The following is a 27,885-nucleotide window of genomic DNA, read 5'->3' as shown; positions in this document are numbered from 1 at the left end:
ATGAACACCAGGCGTACCTAGAGCTGTGTCTGTCAGAACTGACCAACTGATCGTTATAGCCGAGGACAGCTGTGGTGCACCATGAGATCACAGTACCACATGGGCATTGAGACGGACAAAACCTGCTCACAGCATAGATTTAATGGCTCTGGCCAACTGGACTCATGTTTGATGCACAGCAGAACATTCTGTACCTTCTCTTCACTCTTTGGTCTGAGTCTTCTTCCATCACAGAGGTGGACAACAGCAATCTGCTGCAACAGGAATTCAGTAGTGATGTCATAGATGATATGATATAATAAGTGAACTCCTAAGCAGTGCATGACGTGGGCATGAGTTATAGTTAGTTCTCTAATCTATAACTGATGTATTTCTGTGTTCAGTGTTTTTAAATATTAGATCTTATCTCATTTAAACACCTAACTAAAACATCATTAACCCTTGTTGTTGTGGTTTCTGCACAGGATCTCTATCAGCATTTATTTCCTCTAAATGCACCCAAGTATCACCATAAGCTACATTATCAACTACCTTCCAAATTGATCTCCACATATTAGGGGGTAAAATAGGGCCACAAAACATGTCAAAGCAGGCAACGTTATAGTGCAGGAGCTAATAGCTCCTTCTACTTCTTCATAAAAAGTGGCTGTATTTTTGCGTGGATCAGCTTTAAGAGCCATAACGTCTGCTCTACTCCAAGGGGTATAGACCCAATTATAAATAAAATATCCCTTTCGCATTATCTGAAGTTTTATCGTCACTTGTGCCCGCTCCCTTTGGAGGAACATACAAAGGCGCAGTTTCACGCATTGGCTTCACAGTAACTACAGAATTACTAGTGTCTTTATCTGTCCCTGTAGCATCTTCTTGTCGCGCTGGGATCTGAACTGTTTGCTCAGCTGTAGCTTTACCAACTGCCTTTTTCTCTTCTCGTAGACGGAATGCATCAACTCGCAATTTAACCACTCACCTAATTAGATCGGACACCTGTGAAAAAAGAAAGATGCCGTCACTTAACTGTTTTATAATCAGAATTTATATCAGAGGGCTCTAGAGCACCAGAATGTTTTCTAAAGCTGGTTATTACTTCCCAAGTGAACGTCTCTAAAAAATATAACTGCTCTAAATCGGACCATTGCTGAATCATTGCTAGAATGTCTGGAGTGGAGCCATCCCCATAAGCTGCTTTACGAGCAGCAGATCTAAGAGTGGCCTTATGTTCAGTAGTTAAAGTAGAGCGAGTTGTCCGCCAGACTTCCTTATCTTCATCTTTTTCTTCTGAAGAAAAATGCTCCTCTTCAGAACCTTCATTCTCAGGGGCACTAGGGAATTTATACGGGGGAGGAGGTCTGTCTAACCAAATAGAATCATCTTGAGGTTTATTAAGTATGGGATAAATGGGGCGCCTATCAGGGGTTCTGGCCAGTTACCTCTAAATGACTCTTTCTCTTTTATTTCTTTCATTTCCTTATTTTTTAATTCCAATGCTTTTTCATAAATCGATTTGCGTTGTTCTTTTTCTGCTATAGCTTCTTCTCTCCTCACTCTCTCATTCACTTCTTTCTCTCATGCTCGTACACAATCAAACATATCTTGTCGACTCTTTCTCTGAAACAGACACTGCTCAACATACTGAATCTGACCCATTTACTGGCCATTGTAGATCAGGATCCTTTTTCGTATATTTGTTCCACAGTGTACTATACATTATGGCAGAAATACCATATTTAATATACATAAACCTATTAGGCGTCCCCTCTAGGGGAACCGGCTGACTACTTTCTAGATCCATATTGGTACCTCCAAGACAGCAACACATTCTACGAAGTGTGCTAGGAGCAGACATGCCAAAAATATTATAACAAAATATAATATTATAATCAAATATTATTTATTCCAAGTATATCAAAAGTAGAGACAATAATCTCCTCATTACCTGACTTTGTTTATTGCAACAAACAAACAAACAAAACCAGAATCTTGGCCAAGCAAATTCAAAACAAGTGTGTCGCTTCAGCGACCTTACCAAACCAAAGTCTCCAACCTCCACTTGCCAAGCTCTCGGTCGACCTAATGGTCACTGCAAAACATACACCAAAGGAGAGCTCAGTCGGGACCGGCCACCACCTGGAGGGTCAGATCGGGAAAACCCCAAAAACACATTGGTCTGCAAAGACAAAGGGTCTCCTCGTGCAGGGTACCTCCTCAGTAGATTCCTGTCCTCCGTCAAGACCACTCCTTCGGACGGCCACATCTCCGATGAGCCCCACGAGTCAGGCGCCAAACTGCGGAAATGAGCCTTTTTAGGGACCCACCGGTGCAGGGGTTCACTCTTCTCTGTCCATGGGTCCTTAAACCAACAAAGAAGAGATTGGCACTGAAGCTGGAATTCAAAATAACTAGTTTATTCACTCATGAGTGAGACCACGTCCATACAACACCCTCAAGTGTTCTAGGAGGTAGTGACTTGAATACACAGACCATGGGCCTTTTATACTGAGTTTTCTGCACTGGTAAGCATGTGGTTACAAATAGAAGGTACAGGCCTACACAAGAATAACTACCGACAAACATGGTCAAATGGGAAATCACTTAGTCAGCAAAGTGGGAGGGGGAGCAGGAGTGCTTATGGTAGCACTAAGAGATTGACAGTTGAGTCTGAGACCAGGTGTTCTGACAGCTACAAACTCTTTAGCATGGATATTGCTTTTAGCTGAGTCAGGAAGTTAACTAAAATAGACAGCACAGGCAGGGAATAAAGACGAGCAGCAGAGGATGGAAGAATTACATAGCTGACAAAATGAATGCCACAAACAAGATGGCTTCAACCTATGCTAACAGATTATCTGCAATTTCCACAGGCCAACAAGTCTATGTGCATTTTTTTTTAAGTCAACTATTAGGCCATCCCCACCAGGCGCCTGCCTACTTGGCAAGGTCATAATTGTCTTCTTAACATCCATGAGCGTCACTGATGAATTGAGGAGCTCTCATAGCAGGACTTCCAGTCAGGCCAGTGGCACGCGGTTGAAATACGAAGAGGTCTCTGCAGCACCCCAGCACCCCATGCGGAGTACAAATTTTCATAGTAGGTCCGGAATATCGACTGAATCTCAGCTGGATTAGTGGTAAGCGTCTGTCAGCTGTGTGTATGGCATTGACAGTCATGGGGCGGTACTGTGGGCTACACAGGCCTAAGTCCCTGGTCAGCCACATTCCCTGAATTGTTGCACCTGAGCTTTTCACCCCAGGTATAGTACCTCTCTCGCCATTTCGTCCAGAACTAAGCGTCCCATGACCTTAAACTTCACAAGCTTCCTGAGCTGATTCAATCTGGCCTTATAGATTTGAGGATCCCCGCCCCTTTCGCAATAAATAGGATTGGATGGGATAACATTTATAAAGCGCACTATTACCTGTGGGTGTCAGGCCCTGGGCACATGGAGAGGAGAAGAAAGGCACAAATCAGCCAACTATGTCAAAAAAAGTCATGTTTTCAGCAGCTTTCTAAACACCGGAAAAGATTCCACATTGGAAATAGAGGGGAGCAGGGTGTTTCAGAGTTAGGCGGCCACCACAGAAAAGGAGCGTTCGCCTCATCTGACCTTGTGCAATTTAGGAGAGATACGTTTTTCTGGAAGGAGGATCTCAGGGTCCTCCCAGTGGTGTACTATTGGAACATGGTTTTCAGCTGTGTCGAGCCTTTACTGTGCAAGGCCTTGTAAACTGTACTAAGGGCCTTGAAGGAGATGCGCTTCCTAATAGGGAGCCAATGAAAAGCACGGATCCCCTCCCTGGCTGATTGGGAGGGTGAACCGGATTTAAGGCCCATTAGGAGATCCTGTGTTTGCTGAACAGTAATTTGTGGGAAGGCGTTAAGAGCATACTTCTCACGGTCTGGAATGACCTCCTCAGCATCCAGTTCTTCAATCTCCGTATGACCGAACTCCTGAAAGATTATCCCTTATGTAAGCTTTAAAAGATCGCATTGGGTTGCCACCTCATCAACTGTGTTGGCATTCAACTGAAAGTATTCAGTGATGGCTGCCCTAATTTCAGCGTAAATACAGAGTCCTACAAATCATTGCCTCTCACACCTTAACTAAGGAATCGCAGAGCAGGAGTGCGACTAGCTAATATCAGCAAAACAGGGGAGTGGTCCAACAATGTATGAGGGAGTATTTCTGTCGTGCAGAGCATGGGGCTTAGCGAGTGGGACAGGAACCAGAAGTCCAGATGGGAGGACATGCCATTTACCTGTGAGTAGCAAAACACACAAGATGATGGACGGAATGTTGCACATTGCAAAACATTCACCCCCAGTCACAGATCTGGGTTTAATCCATCGTTATTTTGCTCACCACGCCACCCCAGTTCAGACATGGCCATATGACATGGCTTGGCAGTTCGGGCTGGACTGTTCCCATGAGGCACAGGGTCAAGACTGATTTGCATATGGCCATGTCTGAACTGGGGTTGCGTGGTGAGCAAAATAACGATGGATTAAACCCAGATCTGTGACTCGGGGTGAATTTTTTGCCAATGTGCATCATTCCGGCCATCATCTTGTGTGTTTTGCTGTTCGCCCTATGTGGGAAGGATATGCCCAGACGTGGGTCCCGTGCTCACTACGCCACTGGAGTCAGGCTATCCTGGCTGAAGAGAGGTGAAACCTCGAAACCGGTCCTAGGATGCTTGATTCCGGTCCAGGGAAGACATGGCTTGGCAGTTCGGGCTGGACTGTTCCCATGAGGCACAGGATCAAGACTGATTTGCATATGGCCATGTCTGAACTGGGGTGGCGTGGTGAGCAAAATAACGATGGATTAAACCCAGATCTGTGACTGGGGGTGAATGTTTTGCCAATGTGCATCATTCCGTCCATCTTGTGTGTTTTGCTGTTCGCCCTATGTGGGAAGGGTATGCCCAGACGTGGGTCCCGTGCTCACTACGCCACTGGAGTCAAGCTATCCTGGCTGAAGAAGGGTGACACCCCGAAACCGGTCCTAGGATGCTTGATTCCGGTCCAGGGAAGACATGGCTTGGCAGTTCGGGCTGGACTGTTCACATGAGGCACAGGGTCAAGACTGATTTGCATATGACCATGTCTGAACTGGGGTGGCGTGGTGAGCAAAATAACAATGGATTAAACCCAGATCTGTGACTGGGGGTGAATGTTTTGCCAATGTGCATCATTCCGGCCATCATCTTGTGTGTTTTGCTGTTCGCCCTATGTGGGAAGGATATGCCCAGACGTGGGTCCCGTGCTCACTACGCCACTGGAGTCAGGCTATCCTGGCTGAAGAGAGGTGAAACCTCGAAACCGGTCCTAGGATGCTTGATTCCGGTCCAGGGAAGACATGGCTTGGCAGTTCGGGCTGGACTGTTCCCATGAGGCACAGGATCAAGACTGATTTGCATATGGCCATGTCTGAACTGGGGTGGCGTGGTGAGCAAAATAACGATGGATTAAACCCAGATCTGTGACTGGGGGTGAATGTTTTGCCAATGTGCATCATTCCGTCCATCTTGTGTGTTTTGCTGTTCGCCCTATGTGGGAAGGGTATGCCCAGACGTGGGTCCCGTGCTCACTACGCCACTGGAGTCAAGCTATCCTGGCTGAAGAAGGGTGACACCCCGAAACCGGTCCTAGGATGCTTGATTCCGGTCCAGGGAAGACATGGCTTGGCAGTTCGGGCTGGACTGTTCACATGAGGCACAGAGTCAAGACTGATTTGCATATGACCATGTCTGAACTGGGGTGGCGTGGTGAGCAAAATAACAATGGATTAAACCCAGATCTGTGACTGGGGGTGAATGTTTTGCCAATGTGCATCATTCCGTCCATCATCTTGTGTGTTTTGCTGTTCGCCCTATGTGGGAAGGGAATGCCCAGACGTGGGTCCTGTGCTCACTATGCCACTGGAGTCAAGCTATCCTGGCTGAAGAGGGATGAAACCCCGAAACCGGTCCTAGGATGCTTGATTCCGGTCTAGGGAAGACATGGCTTGGCAGTTCGGGCTGGACTGTTCCCATGAGGCACAGGGTCAAGACTGATTTGCATATGGTCATGTCTGAACAGGGGTGGCGTTGTGAGCTAAATAAGGATGGATTAAACCCAGATCTGTGACTGGGGGTGAATGTTTGGCCAATGTGCATCATTCCGTTCATCATCTTGTGTGTTTTGCTATTCACCTGTGAGTGGCATCTAGATTCTCGATATCTAGGGTGCAGCATCCACCAGGCATCTACTATATCGCAGAGCTGCAGTATTTTCTCAAGTGCCTTGTTAGCCCGCGGGCTAGGATGGGGCCTCTCCGAAGTCCTATCCAGCTGCGAGGGGGAGAGTTGTGTTGAAGTCCTTTTCCCAAACCATAGGCCTGTCCCTATACTTAGCACAAAGGACGAGGATCTCATCAAATAACTCCGGTGAGTCCACATTGGGGCTGTATAGGTTTACTAGAAGTAGGGGCTGACCTTCCACTCTTGCCATCACAACTATCAGTCTACCCATTGCGTCTTTCAGGGTGTCTATAACTGTGAAGTTTAGAGCTCTTCAAACCAGAACAACCACCCTGTGCGTATAAGTGGTGTACAAGGAGAATTACTGGTGCTTCCCCCAAGCAGAAGCAAAAGTGGAGGAGCCAGTGGATGAGCAATGAGTCTCCAGCAGCAGGGCCACTTCAATCTGATATCTGTCTAAATAGCCTAGGACTTATTGTGCTTTAGACTGATTGTTTTGGCTCCATACATACCATGGCATTAACAAGGATCTAATGTGTGTCTGGCCTTGCCATCATACCCCCCTAAACACCCACCTTGCGCGGGGCATCACCGAAATTCAGATAATGGCCTCTCCTCCCTCCCATGCCAACCCCAATCATCGGCAAATACCCACCCAAAATCAAACCAAAGCAAATGAGAGAACCATGCTAGCAGCAAGGCTGCTCGTGTGCACTCCACACTAGGTGGACCTAGGAGCATAGCTGGATCCGGAGGCTGGACCTGCCAGAATGTATATTTTATCACTTATTAACCAGTGCCAATCAACTCTTACTATGCAACCCCAACATCCAGTTTCATCATAGCATCAGTGGTGGAAGAACGAAAAGTAACACAGAACCACACCTGATGTTAAGGGGCGGGGAACAAGATCCAGTGCAGTGAGAGTTTGGTATTGTCTCACATCACTATTATAGCTCACCGTTTGTCAGGTCTGGGTGACACAGGATCTCCCGCTACAGGAATATGTTGCTCAATGAAATTCAGAACTTGCTAAAGGTGCAAAAAGAAATGCGGCTTTCCGTTATGCTCCAGTCGAAGCTTGGCCGGATATAGCATAGAGTACTGATACCCCCTTGCTCGCATTGTCTTTTTAACCTCCTTGAAAGTGCCCCTTGCCTCCTGGAAAGCCTGTGTGAAATCTGGACAGGAGGAAATTGGTGAGTTTTCAAATCGCACGTTGGAGGTTGCACGATTGAGCCTAAAGACGATTTCACAATCCCTGTAATTGAGGAGACTTGCTGTAAGAAGCCGAAGAGGCTGACAACGCTCAGGGTCCAGAGCCAGGGAGTGAAGCGCTCTCTCAGCAACAAAGCAGTGGAGAACTGAGAGCGACCAAATAACTATACCAAAACCTACTCAACGCAAAGTTCCATATTGCCAGTAGTAGACGCCACAGGTATGCCTAGAATACGTAAATTGTTTAGTCTTGAGCGCCCTTTCAGATCTTCATTCCAAGCGCTGACAGTTTTCAGTTCGCACTGCAATTGCATCAGGGCCCCCTCCATTTGGGCTGTAAGTCCTCAACATCTGAAATTCTAGCTTCAGCCTGGGCAAGCATGAACTTATGACGATCTATCTGCTTCTGAAACCCATCAAGCCTCGTTGCCAAGGACTCGATTTTCACGTTGATTGCTTGCAAGCTCGTCTTTATGTTCTGCATGCCTGGGTGACCAGGGTCTTCCTGGTCCCCGGCTGGGGCAGGGGCCCCCTCAGGGCTCAGTGCAGTGGTATTTTTTTTTGTCAAATGGTAGCTTGGACTGCTGGTGGTCGATGGTATTACAGAGGAGTACAGCTCTATCGACACAGCGAGGTGTGACCCTTTTCACCGCTGCTGTAATAACATTGGTGGGTCGAGGTCCCAGGGGTTAAACGCCGGCAGCAATTTATTGTCATTTTTTCCGACACCCTGGGATAGGATTTAAACCCCCTGAGTATCCCCCGACTAATTCAGCTGACGCAAGTGAGAGGGAGGTGTGTCATCTGCGCTGAAGCACTGCCTCTTCCGTCTCGGCGTGGGCCGCTGCCCGGCGGTAGCTTGGAAGGGGCTGAGCTGAGCTGCTCCACCTATACTAGGTATTCTACTAGGTGGGGCAGTTTAGTTTCACTCCTGGGTCATCATGCCCCCAGTTGGGGTTAGTCTCGTGGGGAAACGAAAATCGGGTGTAGGGGGCGGAGTGGTTGGAACCCTTGATGCGTTTCTAAATAGGGCTGAATCCGCGCTCATGCACGAGATCCAACTTACGGAGCGTGGGCTATCATTAGAACCCCAACCACCAATAGGCCAAGGTAACTCTGCCCCTTCCATTTTGCCAACCCAAAATAACGCCCCTATAGATGCTCCTATAGGCTTGCTGAGACAGGTCACTCCCGTCCCATCAGTGCCACCTGATTCCACCCCAGTTAGTCCAGACATTTCTCACATAGTCTCTCCTGTTACTACTAGGGGTCGGAAAGCTAAACAATCTAAGCTGGGGATGGTAGGAGTAGGGGGAGAACCTCTACCAAAGAAAAAGAAAGCTCGTGCCCTAGTCAAAACACAATCTTACCAGACTGGAGGTATAACTCGGAAGGCTCCCACTAAGGGGGCTGGGGTGTGCCAGCAACCCCCTAGTGATTGTTCCATTGTTGACGCTACTTCCGACCCAAAATACTGCAGTAAGGAAGATTTTAGCAAACTACTATTGCAGAAAATTTCTATTCTAATTGACCCTGTGTTGATGAAATTGGCTTCAATTGAAGACAGACTCACTAAAATAGAGCAAGGGTTCCTTAGAAATCCCCCATCCAATCATATTACACTACCAAGCCATAATGTCCAACCAGGTGATAGGCGGGTGGACTACAATCGACTGGGGGGGGGGTGTCAGCAAAGTGAGTGGCTTGCAAATACTATAACTAATTCTTCCACTGAAGCCTCGGCTAATAACCATTCAAACCCCCCAATTGTAGCCCACATGGTGTCCCCCTAGCCCCTCAGGCTCAGAGATTGGGTAGATTACAATCATTCCACCATTGGCCAACAGAGACACTTTACCCACGAACTTCTTTACATCTACCACCGGAGGCCACCCCTTATACTGTTATTTTGGGGAATGTCCCGGAGCTCGGACCACAGGCAAGGGAAAACTGGTCCACCCTACGCAACAAGGCCCTACACTTTCTTAGTTTAAGAACTGGGCTAACAACAGATTTGTTTACCGAATTTAAAATGGTGCGCAGGGTTCCTTGGGTGGGGAAGTCTCAGAAAATGTTTAGGGGGGATTGTGTGGTCTGGAGTTTTAGATCACCAAGCCTGGTACAATACTTCTCCTGTATTGGGGTGTCTTTCATAGATTCACATGCTTGAATATTCCCCGTCGTCGAAGTGGGAGTCCCACGGTACATAACATAGCAATGTAGTAATAACATAAGCCTAATAGGCATAAAAGAAAGTAAAACCATAGAGTTTTCATGGCTAGACAACTTGTCACATCTATAACATATTGCTGTCATTATGTCTTAGTCCAAAGTCCAGCCAATCAGGCGTCCGCACCCTCTAGAACCCTCTCCCCAGAGGCTCAGCCCCTCAGATTTTCTACCGCACGTCGTGTGAAGGGAGTTTCCCTGAGCTTTCTCAGTTTTTCTTCTCATATCTCCTCAGAAGATTATTTCTATGATGTCTACATCCAAGAAATCCCTCTTCAGACCTTGTGGAAGTTGTGGTAAACTGAGGCTTCATTCTGAAGACCCTCACAAGAAATGTATTTATTGCTTATATCCTGAACATCAGGTAAAGGATTGTAAAATTTGTAGAACCTTTTCTCAAAAAACTTTAAAGGACAGAGAAGGGCGTTTCCTTCTGTGGCTACAGAAGTTGAAGACTTCAGAAAATCCTCTTTCAGATGTGGAGAGTGTGTCTTCAATCAAAACTGCTCCCTCCTTGAAGAGAACAAGTGACTATCAGAAGGTTTCTCCAAGACCTAAGGTGGTGAAGAAACATCATGTAGATAAGCCCACTTACCCAACCTTCAACTTCAAAAGGGGTGATTTCCCCCCCCCCCCCTGTATCTGAATCCTTTACGCCCCCGAGATCTGATTCTCAGGCGTCAAAGACTCCATCTGTGCAGTTTTTACCTCAGAAACTGCCTCTCTCGTCGATGAGCTCATCAACGCTTCCTCCATCGACGAGAGCTGCTGTCGTCGCATCTACGTCGACGACTTCGACCTCTATGTCTATGAAGCCGGCTATGATCCTGTTGTCGGCGTCTTCACCGTCAACGTTGGTATCTATTAAGGTGAGACCCATTTCATCTACACTGCCTTTAACTTCATCGTCGACGGCAAGCAAGCATAGAAAGAAGCATACGTCGTCGATGGTGGCTTCGTCGTTGACGGTGGCTTCGTCGTCGACGGTGGCTCAACGACAACTTTCATCGTCAGCAACAACGGCTACGACTCCATCTCAAGATCTGATACCACTAAGGGCTTCAAGCTCTTTGCTTCAACGACGACATTCCTCTTTGGATACTCTGATGCCAATTAAAGCTCCTTCTCAGCCTCCAGAGGTGCTATTTTCATCTGATGATGAGGAATCCGAGGATGATAGATTTCGGGCTGCTCGCAGTCCCTCTGAACTTTTAATAAAATATCAGGAATCAGATGATGATGATGACGACTTACAAGAGGACGATTTCTCTACTTGTGACACACACCCAGCTCCAGAACTTCCTATGGCACAACTGCCGTTAAGTCTTATTTCCAACCTTCAATATATTTTGGATGATTACAACCGCCGTTTTCCACGTTCTGTGCAGACTTCTCCTACGCCGCAGATACCTCCGCAACCTTTTTCAAATAAGGAAACAGTGGTCACACCTACGTCGTCGACAAGAGTTCAACATCTTGCAGTTCCTCAAATCATAGAAGAAGATGTTGTCGAGGAGCAGGATGATGAGGGTGACAAGGAAGAAGGTGAGCTGGATGATGGTTCCTTTCTTTCTGAATGGGACAACTATCAAATACAAACGCCATCTCCTGCTGATCCAGCTCCTTTGGATTCTCCACCGGTCGACATTGGTGGTTTTCATTTACTCATGGAAAGAGCAGCTAAAAGATTCCACCTTCCTATGACCACCAGGGAGGAGGATTGTTTCCTATATGATTTTAAGGATCAACCTCAAAAGCAGGTCCGTTGTATTCCAATTATCGATTTTATCTGGCAAGAAGGCCTCAAGCTGATGCAAACTCCTAACTCCATTCCAGCTATCCTTCCCAGGATAGATAAAAAATACAAAGCCCCTCCAAATTCTCCTGCTTGTTTAATTTAGCAAACAAAGCCTGATTCCATCATTACTCAGGCAGCTCAGCGTCGATCCAGAAACCCATCGTCTCCTTTGTCTGCACCACCAGATCGAGAAGGTTGACGCCTGGATGGTATAGTTAAGAAAGTTTCCACTATGGCGGCAACTACAGTACGAGCGGCCAACTCTTTAGCGATCCTGGGCCGTTACGACCGCCAAATGTGGTCAGACATTTCATCTCTAATAGACCTTATCCCTGAGGCATCTAGGCAAGAGGCTTTAAAGATTCTCCAAGAGGGGGAAAGGATTTCCTCAGAAATTATTGATTGCGCCATTGATGTATCCTCTACTGGCTTCCGTCTTTTGGCTGGTGCAGCAGTCCTCAGGCGTCAGGGCTGGTTACGGGCCACGTCTTTTCGTCAGGAGGTACAAACAAAAATACTGGACATGCCTTACGACGATGAATCATTGTTTGGCCAGCATATAGACGATGCCCTTCAAACAATTAAAAAGGACACTGACACTGCTCGTGCTCTTGGGTCTTTACAATTCAAAAAACAGCTTTTTCGAGGCGCAAGAGGTCGTGGTTACTCTTCTTCCTTTCGAGGAAATTCGAATCAGTACAGACAAACTCAGAACCGCTACTCCTCCCAGAATCAACAGTCATATAGGCAACAACATTCTTCCAACTACAGGCAATACAGAGGAAAATCCTCTTATAGAGGAAAGGATTCCTCCAAGAAACAATGACTCTCACCACACACCGTCGCCAAATCCTCCCGCTTTTTCAAAACTTGGAGGTCAAATCTCCCACTTCTACTCCAAATGGTCACAAATTACTACCGATCAATGGGTTCTAGATATTGTGCGCAGGGGACACGCATTGGAATTCGTAAAGATTCCTCCCAATACTCCACCAAGAGGTCCCCCTCCTGCTCACCTAAAAGAACTCTTGAATCAGCTGAAAGTTTTATTGAGAAAGGGCGCGATCGAAGTGGTGCCAAAACTACAGAAGGGCAGGGGGATTCTATTCAAGGTTCTTCCTCATACAGAAAAAGTCGGGAGAATGGCGTCCCATTTTGGATCTACGTGCTCTAAACAAGTACATTAAGACACAAAATGTTCGTATGTTGTCCCTTCAAGAAGTACTCCCTTTTCTATCCAAAGGAGAGTTTATTACAACTTTAGATCTTCAAGATGCTTATTTTCATATTCCCATACTGCCGAGACACAGAAAATTTCTCAGATTCAGAGTGGCCGGAAAGGATTTCCAATTCAAAGTTCTGCCATTCGGCCTTCGTTCTGCTCCCCGAGTGTTTACAAAGGTCCTTGCACCAGTGGCAGCTTACCTTCGTCTTCAAGGAGTGCAAATCTTTCCATACTTAGACGACTGCCTACTGAAGGCAAAGTCGTTCTAACTAGCGTCCAAACAAACTCTGTTATGCAGGTCCCTCTTCCAATCTCTGGGCCTCATATTAAACATGGGAAAATCTCAGTTTCTCCCAGCTCAAAACAGACTGTTCTTGGGAGCCATTCTAGATACCAGGCAAGGGAAAGCTTTTGTGTCGCACGAAAGGAGTCAACGTCTTCGCAATCTAGCGACTTCTATCCATCTAAAAGAGTTTGTTTCTGTCCAACAGTTGAAATCTTTCCTAGGGATGTTGTCCTCATGCATTCCTCTAGTCCCTCACTGCCGCTTGAAAATGAGACCTGTCCAGGAAGAATTGGACAAACAGTGGGCTCATGTCTCAGGAACTTTCAACGATTTAGTCAGAGTCACACATCGACTAAAAAGAGCTCTTTTATGGTGGACTCACGAAGAAAATATCTCCTCAGGAAGCACGGTGTTGATTTGTACGGACAACACAACGTGCATGCACTACATCAACAAACAGGGAGGCACGGGGTCCGTCTTGTTGTCCCTTCAGGCTCAACAAATTTGATATTGGGCGATTCAACATCACATCGTCCTCACAGCAGTTCATGTTCCGGGAGCGTCAAACAATCTTGCGGATTCCCTAAGCAGATCGTCCACGACCAATCACGAATGGGAATTACACCAACCCATCAGGATCACATTTTTCAGCTATGGGGTCCTCCAAATCTGGATCTGTTTGCAACATATCTGAACCGCAAATGCCTGTTCTACGCAAGTTGGCTTCCCCAACCAAGGTCATGCGGGAATGCTTTTTTGATGAACTGGTCAAAAATATATACTTACGCTTTTCCACCAATACCTCTAGTCCCCAAGGTTCTGCGGAAAATGAGGAAAGAACTCTGTCACATTATTCTTATAGCCCCCCGGTGGCCTCGACAAATCTGGTTCACGGATCTGATGCTCCTGTCTCAGTGCGAACCGATCATTCTTCGCCCTCTTCCAAATCTTTTGACCATGGAACACGGCCAAAATTGTCATCCCGATCCTGCATCTCTACGTTTAGCGGCTTGGAACCTGAGCACCATTGTGAGAAGTTGGCCTGATGTATGATGTCACTAGTTCTAGTGTACACCTTATATCAGTCCAAATACCCTTATGGTGATTGGTTGTAAAGTCAACCTTATAGACCAGCTATCCTAGTGGTAGCATGGACAAGAGCAGTCTTAGGCTAAACTCTGAATGGCATGTGAAGCCAGCTGTGATACCATATATAATCCCTTGAATACCAAATGAAAGGACACCACAACAGATATATATATAAAATAAAGTGTATTTATTCTAGTCAAACCCTCAGCACTCTTTATGAGATTAGAGGTAAGTACAACACAGTCTTATTTATGCATACATTAAGTCACACAGGTAAGTAATACAGTTAGGCCCTAGGGGCCACGCAAACCATATACTAAGCAAGTGGTATAAGAACCACTGTCACGGAAATAGAATAGGCCTAGGCCTAGGGAATCGCTGGGGCTACACTACACTAGCGTTAGTTAGGAAGTGGGAGGCCCACGGGATTCGTGTGCAGAGTGGAAACACTCACGCGTAATGCGTAAAAGTCAATAGCAATAGTACAGTTTAGAAAACGGTAGATTTAGGACACTTCCGGAGTAGCTAGGAAGTTGAGACTTGAAAACTAGACACTAGGATAGTCACTATCCTGATGAGCACCGGAGTACCCAAGTTACCTAGCCCACAGGCTGCGGGTGCATAGGGGTGAAGATGCGTCGTTTTCGTCGTCGACTCCTATGGATGCCTGAAGAAAGATGCTGACAGGCAGTCAGGGGAGAGTGTCCGGTGGATCCCAAGGCTGGGATCAAGAAGAGAAGAAACCTGCAAGCAGAAGGGACAGAGTCAAGGTCACTAGCCAGTGACCACGTGGGACCAGGAAGGAACCAGGCGATGTCGTGAAGAGTTGCAGGTGAAGGTGAAGCTTGTCGCTGCAGCCAGGAGGACCAGGAAGCGTCGAGGACGACCAGGACCAGGAGGCGAGCTGTCCCACGAAGGCTCTTGCTGTCGGCGGCGTCGAAGTTGGACTAGGACTCACCAAGCCTTGGCAAGCGGAACCCACGAAGAACGGAGGACTTGCTTCTGGTGCAGACCAGGAAGGTCTGGGGTGCTTCTTCTTTGCAGAGAAGCGGGAGCCAGTCTGGAGGAGCCAAACCAGCGCAGAAGATTTCAGGGTGCGTCGTCACAAAGGCCACTAGCCAGCGGGCAAGCAACCGGACAGACGCGGCAAGCAGGAAAATGCTGAAGGGCCCCACGCAGGACTCGTGGAGTGTGGGGGGCTGATCTTCGGTGCAGATGGTGCTTGGGGTTGGGGCTTCTCAATCCCCGGTGCACAACTTCGAGGGTACCTCAGAAGCTGCGCTTTAAGTTACTAGCCACTTTTTCCAGGTAGCCGGTCCCACGTCGCTCGTCGCCTCCACGGATCTCAACTCTGCTGTAGATGTGGATCAGGGTCGGAGAAGTCTGGAAGTCAAGGCTCTGGTCGGGCTCTGCAGTCGGTTCCTCGTAGAACGTGGGCAAAGCAAAGGGTAGTCTCTTGATGGTGCCTGTTTGCACAGGGTAGCCACTCCTTGGCTACAAGGGAGATTCTTCAGTCTTCTTCTTTCGTCGAATGTCGAAGGTCCAGAGTTTCTGTTCAAGTTTGCAGGTTCAGGATAATCTAAAGTCTTGAGGCCCAACTCCCACTCTTATACTAATCTGGGGTCTGGGATACCTGCTAGGTCACGCCTTATGGGTGGGACCTGGGAGGGGGTGGTTACACCCACTTCCCTTTGTCCAGTTTCGCGCCAGAGCTGGGGCTGGTGTGCCCCAATCACCGGTTTGAACTGGACTATGCATGGGACACCTTGTGTGCCCCAGGCATGTCTCATTCCTTTCAGCCCACCCTGCCCCAATACACTAAAGGCTGTCTGGGGAGGTGCTAGCACCTCCCCAAGCAGGAAACCTATTGTCCAGGCCTCCCTGGCTGGGATCACTCCCAGCAGCAGGAGGTCAGACTTGTGTCTGTGGCAGCAGCATCCATTTTGTGATGCTGAGGCTTTGGTTAGAGTTAAACAGCAAAGTAGGATTTTAACATGTCTCTCCCTCTAGAAGGGAGGGATAATATCCTCATCACCAGAAATGGTATGGGGGTATTATTCCAAAGTGTTAGACACCTTACACGACATGTTTTGATAAAGCCAAACCATAGTTACCATAACCGTTTAAGATTATAAGGCACTTTAAGAGTATATGGTAGGCTATATCATAGAACAGCTATAAGGACATGGTTCCGAAAGCTGCAGACAGGCTCAGCTCATGCTAGAGCACCATCTCACATGTTACCAAGCACTCTGCCTCCAGGATTGTTAAGGCCTGCCATAGGAGTGACTGATAGGTACACATGTGTCTATATATAAGGGTAGATATAGGCATACTATATCTAAGCAAGGGGTGATTACACGACCTTTCCCCAGCTGAGTGATCAGCCAGTTGTGTCTGATTGGAAGGCCAGACCAGGGGTGGCATAATACATGCTGCAGCCCCTGGGAGGCCTAGGGTACACCTATGCCCTGGGTACCTAGGGTACACTGTACAGGGTCCAATAAGGTGATCCTTACCAATTGGTTATGTACCTAGGGTACATGGAGTCCATTTTAAAGAGAGAGCAGACAGCCTGAGACCCTGAATGGCAGGATCTCAGGCCAACTAAGTCGAAAAACCAGCTAGACACTAGGCAAAAAGTTGGGGGTAACCATAGTCAGATATCCACCTTCCTACAACCATGAATTTGTAAATGTAGACATTCCTTTAGATTGCAGAGAAGTCTTGGCTAAGGCTAGAGCACCTTCAACGGTGAAAACATATAAACTCAAATGGAAAAGATTCTGTTTATGGTGCAATGAAGCTCAAGTACATCCTATACATTCCAAGCCAGAACAACTTTTGCCTTTCTTTTTGCACCTAGCGAAATCAGGCCTCTCATACTCTACCCATAAGGTTTTCCTAGCGGCAATCTCACGATTCCGACAAGATGGCTCTAACTCACTTTACTCGTCAAGAGTAATTCAACAATTTTTCAAAGGTCTTTTTTGAATGTTTCCTCCAATACGTCGACCACCTCCATCTTGGCATCTAAACATTGTACTGGCACAGCTCATGAAACCACCATTTGAGCCAATCCATAAGGTCAGTCTCAAATATGTTACTTGGAAGACTTCTCTACTCCTGGCTCTTACATCCTCCCGCCGGGTCAGTGACTTGCAGGCGTTCACCACTAAACCACCTTTTCTTCAATTTACTAAAGACTCTGTCCTGCTCCGCACCAATCCGGCCTTTATCCCCAAGGTGCCATCGGATTTCCACCTTAACAAGCCGGTTGTTTTAAAAACATTTTTTCCAAATCCTCAAACTCCTGCAGAGAAAACGCTTCATTTTTTGGATGTCAAAAGATGTCTCAAATTTTACCTTCAGAGAACAGCTACTATTTGTAAGAATGACCAACTCTTTGTGGCCTACGGACGGATGCGACAAGGTCATCCGGTCACCAAACAAACTATAGCACGCTGGATATCTTCTACTATTGCCTTTTGCCATCAACAAGCTGGAAAACCACTTGCATCAAACGTTCTAGCGCATTCCACCAGGAAGGTTTCTTCTTCTACTGCGCTATTTGCTAGGGTTCCTCTTCAATCCATCTGCAGAGCTGCAACATGGTCCAGCAGACACACCTTTACGAGACACCACTGTCTGGATACTGCAGACAACATGGACACGGCTGTGGGACAGGCAGTCCTTCGTAATCTTTTTTAATAAAGGTGAGCCTCTGATGCTTTCCGCCTCCTGTATACAAGGTACATTTATTATGTGTTCATATATATATATATATATATATATATATATATATATATTTTATATGCCTAGAGTCTTTTGCACTGGGTATTGCTATTACTTTGTTTCTTATGTACCTTGTATTATTCTGATATCACTGCTCACTCAATTCAAGCATGTAAATCTATGAAAGACACCCCAATTATTGGAGAAGAACAAAAGTTACTTATCTGTAAACTGTGGTTCTCCAGTATTGGTGTCTTTCATAGATTCACATGCGACCCACCCACCTCCCCTCAGAGGCTCCCATTATATATTTGACTTTTATGTCACACTTGTGCTACGAAAATCTGAGGGCCTGAGCCTCTGGGGAGAGGGTTCTAGAGGGTGCGGACGCCTGATTGGCTGGATTTTGGACTAAGACATAATGACAGCAATATGTTATAGATGTGACAATTTGTCTATCCATGAAAACTCTATGGTTTTACTTTATTTTATGCCTATTAGGCTTATGTTATTACTAGATTGCTATGTTATGTACCGTGGAACTCCCACTTCGACGACGGGGAATATTCAAGCATGTGAATCTATGAAAGACACCAATACTGGAGAACCGCAGTTTACAGGTAAGTAACTTTTGTTCATCTTGTCAAGGGCAGGGCATCGCGTTGTAAGCGATTCCATTTCCGTATTACCACTGGGCTTCTTTTACCAACCCACCATTGAACCTAGTGGTGTTATTAGGAGAGGGGCTCCCCAATCACACGGATTGTTTGAACATTTAGTGCCCGTGAGTAATCGATTCGATGCCCTCTCTACTCTGGATAGTAATGATTGACTCGGCTGTGAGGGGGGCCTGTAACAACTATAGCAACCCCTACAGAGGGGGACGGGGGATTCGAACAAGGTTCCCCAACCAGAGATTCTTTTGATAGGCATGTTTCTGATGGATACATCTGCCAGTGGATTCCTCACCTTGTGAATATCCCCTGCGCTAGCATTCCACGGAACTTTTCTTCCCCAGCATTCCACGTCGACGTGGGCGACGTCATACTACACCGGCTCCGCTCGTGACTCCGATCGACGTCACCGGAGCCATAAGAAGCCCACGTCGGCGTGATGACGTCAGTTCCGTTTTTTCCGCGCCTTCGACGCGCAACGGTTTTTCTCCAGTGCTCTCCGAATCAGTCTCCGACGAGGTCTTCGGCTCCGTCTAAGACGTCGACTCCGGTTCGTGTGGAGTCGGATGCTTCTATGCATGAGGAGCAGGAAGAGTCGGTTCCAGTACCTGAAGATTCTGAGGCTCCAGTGGAGGATATTGCGGAGCCGGTGCCGGAGGCCCCACAAGAGGTTCCTTTGCCTCAGTTCCCGGCTCCAGGTAAGGATTCGGCTAATTTCTTAAATGCTATGTATGGCATTTTTAATAGGGCGGCCTACCCATCCGGAGAACCAGCTGGTCCCGTGGGTCAGATGGCCTTTACAATGGGGGTGCCACAGCAGTATGCTCAGGCCCCCTTTATGCCCTTTATGCCGATGGCGCCTTCTTGGCAGTTTCCGGCTCCGTCTGGGGATCCGATTCGACCTCGGAAGGTTCGGCAGGCTTCGGAGCCTCCTTCGACGCCGAGACTGGCTCCATCGACGCCGAAGTCGACGTCGAGGCTGACTCCATCTGCGCCGTGTCTGGCGCTGTCGACGCCGGTTCCTCTGGTTCCTCCGACGCCGCGTACGACGTCGCCGACGTCGGTTCGCCGAATCCGCTCGAGGAGGGAAGCCCAGAGGGTGTTGGAGGAAAGAAGATATCGAGAGGTGGAAGAAGGTGAGGTTGGTTCTTCTTCGGACGAATTCGAGGGCATTGAGGAAGCCACTGGGCTGGATACGACCCCAGAGTGGGAACATACATCTGCCAGGTCTTCTCCACCTCATGAGTTGGCTCCCTATCACGTAGTGATAAAGAAAGCAGCGGAGCTTCTGGATTTACAGCTGCCTTCTGTAGAGTACAAATCCAACCTGCTCACAGAAGTGTTACATTCTCTGACTTCGACATCGGAGCCCTTGTTGCCTTTCAATGAGGCCATATTGGAGCCGGTATTAGAGGTATGGAAGAAGCCCCTTTCTTCTCCTGCAGTGTGTAGACAGGTGGCAAGAAGGTACAAGGTTGCACCAGGGGATCCTGACTTTTTATCCACTCATCCGTCCCCGTACAGTTTGGTTGTGCAGGCTTCATGCTCCAAGCATGCTTCCGGTGCCTTTCCTCAGTCTCCAGCTGACAGGGAGTCTAAAAAGGCTGATCACGCAGCCAAAAAGACCTTTTCGACAGGAAGCATGGCGTTAAAATCGACTAATGCTACATGCCTGCTGGGGCGTTATGTGCACGCTCTAATGGATTCCATTAAGTCCTTGGCTCCTAAGTTGCCTGAAGGGGATAAGTCATCCTTCATGGAGGTTGTAGCGGACACTCAGGCGGCTGCCAGGCAAGTTATCCAGTCAGGGTTGGATACTGCGGACTCCGTGGCAAGGATCATGGGGTCTTCTGTTGCTGTGAGAAGGCAGGCTTGGCTCCGTAACTCTGGTTTCTCAGCAGATGTTCAAGCTACGCTGGTCGATCTTCCTTTTGATGGTCAGAAGCTGTTTGGGGAGAAAGCGGACTCTGCCCTTCAGCGTTTTAAGGACAGCCGATTGACTGCAAAATCCTTGGGCCTGCAAGTTCCGTCAAAGGGTTCGACCTTTCGAAAATTTAGGGGCTATGGGCGATCGTCTTTTCGCTCTTACCGGCAGCCCCAGCAGCAGCAGCAGCAGCAGAATCCCCTCTATAAGTCCTATAGAGGGAGGCAAAGGGGTCGGAGAGGTTCTGGACGCAACCCCTCTTCTTCCTCCTCCTCTGCTCCCAATGAGGCCTCAGGGAAGCAGCCCTAGATCCCCCATCCTGGATCATGTAAGGCCTGTGGGGGGTCGGGTGTCCTACTTTCTACGGGGTTGGAAATCGGTTACAACAGACCTTTGGGTTTTGAACCTCGTGGAGACTGGGTACGCCCTTCCCTTTCGGGAGTTTCCTCCCCCTTACCCTCCTTGCCAAGGTTATTGCTCGGAAGACCATCTGCTTCTCCTGCAGAAAGAAGTTTTAGCCTTGCTTCAAAAGGGTGCGATAGAGGTGGTTCCAGAGCAGGAAAGGGGTCAGGGATGCTACTCACGTTATTTCCAGATTCCCAAAAAGGACGGCAGATTGCGTCCTATACTGGACCTCAGAATCTTGAACTTTTACCTGAGACAGGAGAAATTCAAGATGCTGACCCTTGCGCAGGTTCTTCAAGCGTTGCAGCAAGGAGACTGGATGGTGTCGCTCGACTTGCAGGACGCATACTTCCATGTCCCAATCCTGAAGTCGCACAGGAAGTATCTCCGTTTTACGGTTGGGTCGCAACATTACCAGTTTGCGGTCCTCCCGTTTGGTCTTACTACCGCACCTCGAGTCTTCACAAAGGTGATGGCAGTGGTGGCTGCTCATCTCAGGAGGTCGGGGATTCCGGTTTTTCCCTACCTGGACGACTGGCTTCTGAAGGCAGAGTCCCCAGAGATGGTGCAGCGTCATCTGCAGGTGACAACTCAGCTGTTGTTCGACTTGGGTTTTTCAATCAATGTGCCCAAATCTCACCTGGTGCCCTCTCAACGCAACCTGTTTATAGGGGCAGTACTGGACACTACTGTGTGTCGAGCATTCCCTCCTCCTCAAAGGATTCTCGACATTCAGGAGATGGTCCCTTTATTCCACAGTGGAGCGGTTGTTCCAGTTCTGAAGGTCCTTCGTCTGCTCGGTCTGTTCGCTTCCTGCATTCTGTTGGTCAACCATGCACGCTGGCACATGAGGGCGCTCCAGTGGTGCCTCCGCAAGCAGTGGTATCAGCACAACGGGGATCTCAGGGAGTCAGTCAAGATCTCCAGAGAAGCTGCAGCGGATCTGTCTTGGTGGAGTGTAGAGGGCAATCTGTCGCAGGGAAAGCCCTTCCATCTATCTCCATCAGTGGCCACAGTGATAACGGATGCATCCACCTTAGGGTGGGGTGCGCATCTGGGGGACCTGGAGATCAAGGGTCTGTGGTCTCCAGAGGAAAGGTTGCTTCACATCAACCTTCTGGAATTGCGGGCGATTCGTTTGGCACTCAAGGCCTTCCTCCCTTCCCTTCGCGGTCAGTCTGTTCAAGTCCTGACGGACAACACTACCGCGATGTGGTATGTCAACAAGCAGGGAGGAGTGAGGTCTCTTTGTCTATGCAGAGAGGCCTTACGTCTATGGTCCTGGGTTCAGGACCATCAGATTTGTCTGATGGCAAATCATCTGGCCGGGGTGCTGAACGTGCGTGCGGACAGTCTCAGTCGGCAGTTCTCCGCCGACCACGAGTGGAGGCTCCATCCGGAGGTAGTTCGTTACGTCTTTCGGACGTGGGGGGCTCCTCGGGTGGATCTGTTTGCTACTTTCGAGAACGCGCACTGCCCGTCATTCTGCAGTCTCCAGTATCCGATGCAGGGGGCGTTGGGGGACGCGTTTCAGTTGAGTTGAAGCTCACGACTCCTTTACGCATTTCCTCCCATACCCTTGATTCCTCGGGTTCTGAGGAAGATTCGCCAAGACCGGGCCCAAGTCATATTGGTCGCCCCGGATTGGCCAAGAAGGGTGTGGTATACGGATCTTCTCATCCAGGGGATACTCATCAATAGTCATAATCTATGAATAATCCCCGCCCATGTGCGGGATCCCGGAGCATATACAAAATACATATATATACATACATATATATACATATGTGAAAACATATAAATGCAGCCTAATAATGTTCAAAACATGGCAATGCTGTAAATTACATAATTTTTGCATAGTAGAGCCCCCGTAACCCGTAAGGAAAAAAGGAAGCATCAGGCAAAATATAACACAGCACTGCTTTATTGCCATAAAGCAACATGTAATTGTAGGCATTCGCCAGTAGGCTGCAGTAGAGTATCAAGAAACCAAGAAAACTGACACCCTGTGTAGGAGAGTAGGGTCTGCTTTCTATGTTCACCCCCACTTTTTGCTTTTGCTTTACTGGTTTTCGACTTAGATGTGGCTGTGGGCCTGCTAATCAGACCCACAGCCCTGCTGTTCTCTCTCTAAATTAATACTATGTACTTTAGGTGCATAACCCATTTGGATAGGATCACCTTATTGGCCCCTGTACAGTGTACCCTAGGTACCCAGGGCATAGGTGTACCCTAGGCCTACCAGGGGCTGCAGCATGTATTATGCCACCCCTGGCCTGGCCTTCCATTTTGACACAACTGGCTGATCACTCAGCTGGGGCAAGGTCGTGTAATCACCCCTTGCTTAGGTGTAGTATTCCTATACCTAACTTACATATAGACACATGTGTACCTATCAGTCACTCCTATGGCAGGCCTTGACAATCCTGGAGGCAGAGTGCTTGGTAACATGTGAGATGGTGCTCTAGCATGAGCTGAGCCTGTCTGCAGCTTTCGGAACCTTGTCCTTATAGCTGTTCTATGATATAGCCTACCATATACTCTTAAAGTGCCTTATAATCTTAGACGGTTATGGTAACTATGGTTTGGCTTTATCGAAACATGTCGTGTAAGGTGTCTAACACTGTGGAATAATACCCCCATGCCATTTCTGGACATGAGAATATTATTCCCCCCTTCTAGAGGGAAAGACATGTTAAAATCATACTTCAACTGTTAGCCTCTGACCAAAGCCTCAGCATCACAAAATGGATGCTGCTGCCACGACACAAGTCTGACCTCCTGCAGCTGGGAGTGATCCCAGCCAGGGAGGCCTGGACAATAGGTTTCCTGCTTGGGGAGGTGCTAGCACCTCCCCAGACAGCCTTTAGTGTATTGGGGCAGGGTGGGCTGAAAGGAATGAGACATGCCTGGGGCACACAAGGTGTTCCTTGCATAGTCCAGTTCAAACCGGCGCTGGGGCACTCCAGCCCCAGCTCTGGCGCGAAACTGGACAAAGGGAAGTGGGTGTAACCACCCCCTCCCAGGTCCCACCCATAAGGCGTGACCTAGCAGGTATCCCAGCCCCCCAGATTAGTATAAGAGTGGGAGTTGGGCCTCAAGACTTTAGATTATCCTGAACCTGCAAAACTGAACAAAAACTCTGGACCTTCGACATTCGACGAAAGAAGAAGACTGAAGAATCTCCCTTGTAGCCAAGGAGTGGCTACCCTGTGCAAACAGGCACCATCAAGAGACTACCCTTTGCTTTGCCCACGTTCTACGAGGAACCGACTGCAGAGCCCGACCAGAGCCTTGACTTCCAGACTTCTCCGACCCTGATCCACATCGACAGCAAAGCTGAGATCCGTGGAGGCGACGAGCGACGTGGGACCGGCTACCTGGGAAAAGTGGCTAGTAACTTAAAGCGCAGCTTCTGAGGTACCCTCGAAGTTGTGCACCGGGGATTGAGAAGCCCCAACCCCAAGCACCATCTGCACCGAAGATCAGCCCCCCACACTCCACGAGTCCTGCGTGGGGCCCTTCAGCATTTTCCTGCTTGCCGCGTCTGTCCGGTTGCTTGCCCGCTGGCTAGTGGCCTTTGTGACGACGCACCCTGAAATCTTCTGCGCTGGTTTGGCTCCTCCAGACTGGCTCCCGCTTCTCTGCAAAGAAGAAGCACCCCAGACCTTCCTGGTCTGCACCAGAAGCAAGTCCTTCGTTCTTCGTGGGTTCCGCTTGCCAAGGCTTGGTGAGTCCTAGTCCAACTTCGACGCCGCCGACAGCAAGAGCCTTCGTGGGACAGCTCGCCTCCTGGTCCTGGTCGTCCTCGACGCTTCCTGGTCCTCCTGGCTGCAGCGACAAGCTTCACCTTCCCCTGCAATCTTCACGACATCGCCTGGTTCCTTCCTGGTTCCACGTGGTCACTGGCTAGTGACCTTGACTCTGTCCCTTCTGCTTGCAGGTTTCTTCTCTTCTTGATCCCAGCCTTGGGATCCACCGGACACTCTTCACTGACTGCCTGTCAGCATCTTTCTTCAGGCATCCATAGGAGTCGACGACGAAAACGACGCATCTTCACCCCTATGCACCCGCAGCCTGTGGGCTAGGTAACTTGGGTACTCCGGTGATCATCAGGATAGTGACTATCCTAGTGTCTAGTTTTCAAGTCTCAACTTCCTAGCTACACCGGAAGTGTCCTAAATCTACCGTTTTCTAAACTGTACTATTGCTATTGACTTTTACGCATTACGCGTGAGTGTTTCCACTCTGCACACGAATCCCGTGGGCCTCCCACTTCCTAACTAACGCTAGTGTAGTGTAGCCCCAGCGATTCCCTAGGCCTAGGCCTATTCTATTTCCGTGACAGTGGTTCTTATACCACTTACTTAGTATATGGTTTGCGTGGCCCCTAGGGCCTAACTGTATTACTTACCTGTGTGACTTAATGTATGCATAAATAAGACTGTGTTGTACTTGCCTCTAATCTCATAAAGAGTGCTGAGGGTTTGCTTAGAATAAATACACTTTATTTTATATATATCTGTTGTGGTGTCCTTTCATTTGGTATTCAAGGGATTATATATGGTATCACAGCTGGCTTCACATGCCATTCAGAGTTTAGCCTAAGACTGCTCTTGTCCATGCTACCACTAGGATAGCTGGTCTATAAGGTTGACTTTACAACCAATCACCATAAGGGTATTTGGACTGATACAAGGCGTACACTAGAACTAGTGACATCATACATCAGGCCAACTTCTCACATTGGTGAGCAGCGGTTGGGATCTGAGCTTGCTGTTGTAATACCATTGTAATCTTGAGATACTAAATTGAAAGATCACACAGATATTGTCTAGGTACATATAACATAGATTATAATACTTAAGTCCTACTGGACTTTGTAGTTGTAGGCTGAAGGGAGTAACACACCCTGACTACAACTACTAGAGAGGTTTAGTAGATACAACTAGTGTAGGTAGGTGCACACACCACACCCTCACTAGATCATGTCTCTGAGAGGAGATCAAATGGATGCTCTCTCAGGAGGATCAGGTCTGCAAAAGACCCCCTCTAGATATGATACCTTAACATTCCAGGAGATGAGACACTTGTGTACCTCCAGAGGAATAAAACAGGGTGCAAACCCTACCCTCCTTCAGTTAAGACAGCCCCTAGAGGAGTATGATGCTCTTAGGGCATCTCAGACAGGTACCCTAGGTACAGAGGAGGGTCTACCCACCACAGAGGAGTCAGATGGGGCTTCAGATGGAGAGGTAGACAGCCAGGGCCAAGTAGGAAGACTTAGCCAGGCTAACCTAAGTTTACATGGGAGTTTGCATGGGGTCCCCCCATACAGACCCACAAGTAGGCTTACACAGAGAAGCAGGAGGGACAGATCCCCTTCAAGGGAATCCATCCACTCCCATGTCTCTAGCATCTCTAATGCTTCCTCTCACAGGGGAATGACTTCACCTGAGAGAAAGGAGCATGCAGCCAGAATGAGGGAGGCTAATCTGAGGATTCAGAGGGAAGAACTTGCCCTTGCCAAAGAGAAGCTTGCTCTGGCTAGAGAGCAAAAGTTAAGTGGGTTAGAACCCACTGGTGGCAGCAACATTCCTAGAGATAGAGACAGGCACTATGATAATAGAAACCTGAGCAAGATTGTCCCTCCCTACAAGTGTGGGGATGACATCCACAAATGGATAACTGCTTTGGAGAGAGCTTGCAAAGTACAGCAGGTACCCCAAAGTCAGTGGGCAGCTATCTTGTGGCTCTCCTTCTCTGAGAAAGGAAGAGACAAGCTCCTCACAGTTAGTGATGAGGATGCAGATAATTACACTGTCCTGAAGAGTGCTCTGATTGATGGGTTTGGCCTAACCACTGAACAATACAGGTTGTTGTTCAGGGATACCCAGAAGACACAGACTAAGGACTGGACTGACTTTGTAGATTGTGCCACTAAGGCTCTGGAAGGCTGGCTAATGGGAAGTAAGGTTAAGGACTATACAGGATTGTATAATTTGATCATGAGAGAACAAATACTTAACAACTGTCAAAACCAGCTATTGCATCAACACCTGATTGATTCTGATCTGACTTCTCCCCAAGAATTGGGAAAGAAGGCAGATAGATGGGTCAGGACTAGAGTTAAGCAGAAAAACCAGAACCAGGGCGGTGATCAGAAAAAGGCAGACCAGAAGGGTAATGATCAGAAACAAAAAGACCAGAAGTCTTCACCAGGCCCCCAAAAGGCTCAGGGGGAGGGTGGTTCCAAAAAGGATAAAAAGAAAGATGGCCAAAAGAAACCATGGTGCAACTATTGTAAGTCCAACTCACATTGGTTTAGTGAGTGCACCAAAAAGGATAAGCCCCCAGCCACCATTGCCCCTAAGGCAACTGTACCCCCTAGTTCAGCTGTAAGTGGTGGTTCCCAGCAAAAGGGTGTAGTAGGGTTAACCCTGGGAACTGAGGAGGATTCTGGCCTAGTCAGAGTACCTACTCAGGCTGTTCTGATCTGTGATGGGGACTTAGCTTTGTCCTCTACTGTAGGCCCCAGTAACCTGGGCAAGTACAGACAGACTCCTTTTATCAACCAAAGAATGGCTCAGGCCTACAGGGACACTGGGGCTAGTGTCACAATGGTGACACCTGCCTTTGTGGACCCTGGACAGATCATACTAGGTGAGAATTACCTAGTGACCAACGCTAGCAATGCCACTACCTCCCATAGTGTGGCTATTGTTAACTTCTCCTAGGGAGGGGTAACTGGCCTCAAGAAAGTTGTTGTTAGTTCAGACCTTCCTGTAGAGTGTTTACTGGGCAATGATCTTGAAACTTCAGTTTGGTCTGAAGTGGAGTATAGGACCCATGCAGAAATGCTGGGGATAGATGCACATGTCCTTGCTGTGACCAGGTCACAGGCCAAAAAGTGCACCACTGAACAAGTGCTGGATCCTGAAACTATGGACCAGTCACAACCCAAGAGAAAGAGCAGTAGGGTTAAGGCTGTGCCTTCCCCCCTGCCTCAGGTGGTGGATCAGCCCTCCCAGGAGGATGATTCTGAGAGCCCTGAAGGAA

General features: G+C 48.2%; 1 protein-coding gene across 1 annotated transcript in view; it reads left to right on the top strand.

The window, feature by feature from the left end:
• Positions 1 to 27,885, top strand: part of RO60 (Ro60, Y RNA binding protein) — a 446,084-nt gene that overhangs the window by 151,517 nt on the left and 266,682 nt on the right. The window lies entirely within an intron of this gene.

The sequence above is a fragment of the Triturus cristatus genome, chromosome 4_2, assembly GCF_964204655.1.
Source record: "Triturus cristatus chromosome 4_2, aTriCri1.1, whole genome shotgun sequence".
Taxonomy (NCBI): domain Eukaryota; kingdom Metazoa; phylum Chordata; class Amphibia; order Caudata; family Salamandridae; genus Triturus; species Triturus cristatus.
This window is presented reverse-complemented; position numbering and strand designations above follow the sequence as displayed.